The sequence below is a fragment of the Arachis ipaensis genome, chromosome B05 (genome assembly GCF_000816755.2).
Source record: "Arachis ipaensis cultivar K30076 chromosome B05, Araip1.1, whole genome shotgun sequence".
In the NCBI taxonomy this organism is placed as follows: Eukaryota; Viridiplantae; Streptophyta; class Magnoliopsida; order Fabales; family Fabaceae; genus Arachis; species Arachis ipaensis.
In genome coordinates this window covers 6123554-6126076 of record NC_029789.2, presented here as the reverse complement: position 1 = coordinate 6126076, position 2523 = coordinate 6123554, and the positions used below count along the sequence as shown (strand labels likewise).

Here is a 2523-nt window from a genome sequence, read left to right as displayed (position 1 = left end):
TACGGAAATAAGTTGTATTTTATTTTCGAAATTTTTTTTAATTTATAATTAAAAAATTCTTGTTAAATATGACTTATTCTGGTGTACCATGTACAGGCATAATAATAGTTGTCATTGTTAAATATGGCTTATTTTTTTAATTTATAATAAAAAAAAATCTTAAAGAAGCCATGCTTATTATCGGAATATTTTTATGTACTCTTATATACTATTTGTATTTATATACTCTTTTGGAAATAATGACATGAATTTAAAACATGTATTTTAAAAATTTTAAAGGGGAGTTCGGAGAGGGTACGACGAACTTGTTAGTTTTTATAGAGTTTGCCGCTAACTTGCCCAAATACAAAAAAAATCGTATTTGGAGAATTAAAGTCCAAAAATCTTGTTTAAGGAAATAATAAATTGTTTTATTTTATTTTTGAAAAAAATCTTGTGATTTGTTAGGAAAAATTTATATTGAGAAAAGAGAATGGAATTCAGCAGAAAAGGAACTTCAAAATGCCAAGCAGATTTTAAGGGATAGCAATACAACTTAAATTAATCTTTGAGGTGACACTTGATCAGTATCATGGAGATTTGCATCAAAGTAAATAAAAGACCTATGAAGTGAAGAGTTTTAGTTTCGAGCATATATCTTTTTACGAATCAGCTCTGGCTAAATTAGATCTTCCTAATGGAAAAATTCTGTCTACTGTCCTGAAGATGGTAGTCTCAAAACAGTAGCGGTAAATGTCATCTCTGATTTTGCAGGGACTTCATGTATTTGCTTTACAATGAACGAAGCAGCTTAAAATGTAACAATGGAACCCACGAAAGAAGGTAGCTGGCATTGGCATTGGCATTGGCATTGTATTGCAACCGAAGTTTTAGAAGACAGACTTTTTGGCCATTTCATAAACTTTTAAATGGGAGTTTGTCAAGAGGAAACTTTAGATGAAGCTGGTCGCTCGATTAAGTAGTACTTATGACTGCCATTTTATTTTTTAGGAATGTTATATACATGAACCTGTGTATATATTTTTTACACTTTTTTTTTAATAATAAAAATAATTGATAAGAAGTAAACATACATAAAAAAAGTAGTGCAAACATCATTTCATTTTTTCCCTCCTGCTAGCATTGTTGGATACATCTGATCTCCTTTCTGAGGTCTAAGTTGTGTACTTGTTTTGTTGCAGCATAGAGTTGTTTGCTTCCATCTTTAACACAACTGTAGTTGAATCTCAGTAAGATGCTTTGCATATGTTGGAGATGAAACACAGAAAATTCTTTTGAAGAGTACGACAATGCTTCACAGTAAAAATACATTCAGCGAAACAAATTCAGGGATTGCCCTGGATTATTTTCAACATATAGTCCCAAAGGTGATCCTGGGAGATATGTTTGCAGTTGAACGTGCGGAGATACTCAGAAATATATTTGTATTATTGGAATCTATAACAATATATAATGCGAAAACCTCAAGTTTGGTGTCCAATTTTCTTTCCTATTTTAACCCTGCTAAGTGTCAACATAATCCAAAACTAACTTTACAGTTATGCATTTCACTACTAGTTACAAAAAATTTCACATGTAACTTCTTTTTCAATCTTCCACTTAAATAATCTATTTTTTTCATTTCTTTAATTTTTTTTACTTCTCTTACTCAATTCTAACATTTTTATCTTTTAAATAACTCTTGAGACAACTTTCTAAAATAGACAATGACTATGATAAATGTTGGTTTTAGAAGCATGTACGAAAAGAACAAAAGAATAATTTATGATGGAGAAAGTGTTTAATTATCATCAATAGTAGTGATAAGTAAATTTTGGTAAATTTTATTATATTTTGTGATATTTATTTAAATTATATTTTATTTAGTTTTATCTTAGTTTTAGTTTGTACCGTTTTGTTCTGAGTACAATGTACTCTATAGCTTTACTCTAATTATTTTATTAGAGCTTTTGTTGTAGTTTCTTAAAAAAATTTATCATTTTTGTATTTCTTTCTTCTCCTTTCTTTAACATTCTCAGTTGAATTGCCTCCATCCTACTCCTTTGTCTTCCTCCACTGCGGTTATAAATTTTTTTTTCAATTTACTTACTCAATCTATATTTTTAATCCATTTTTTATTTTTTTTAATTTGTTACCAATTTTTCACGTAGACAAATAGCGTTATGTCTTTTTCTCTCATTAATTTGATTTGACAAAAAAAGCAGTATCTTAACATTTTATATGTATATTTTATTTATTTTTTTGACATGTCTGTATTTAACTATTTGTCAATGATGAGATGAAAAAATTTTATAAATATTTTTTAATATTTTTCTTTTTAAATTGCTTTTAATGGGATAATTTTTTTATTTTCTAAAATACTTGATTACTTAGAATATTGTATTTAAAATTTGAGTATATAAATATTTTTAAATTAAACTAAAATAAATAAATTATATTACAAAAAAATTTATTAATTTTGCCTTTTACAATATTATTTGTTTGGCATATTGGCTTAGTTATTTAATTGGTATATAATGCATG

The 2523-nt window shown here is 27.0% G+C and overlaps 1 protein-coding gene across 2 annotated transcripts in view; it reads left to right on the top strand.

The window, feature by feature from the left end:
• LOC107642676 (separase-like) overlaps window positions 1-2523 on the top strand; it is an 11106-nt gene that overhangs the window by 2152 nt on the left and 6431 nt on the right. Inside the window, exons 3-4 of one of the 2 annotated variants that reach the window (XM_016346098.2) lie at window positions 448-958; window positions 1231-1436. The gene's annotated coding sequence lies outside the window, so the exon portion shown is untranslated. Of the gene's footprint in view, window positions 1-447; window positions 959-1219; window positions 1437-2523 lie in introns of both variants that reach the window. The other variant, XM_021122909.1, reaches the window with a different exon arrangement.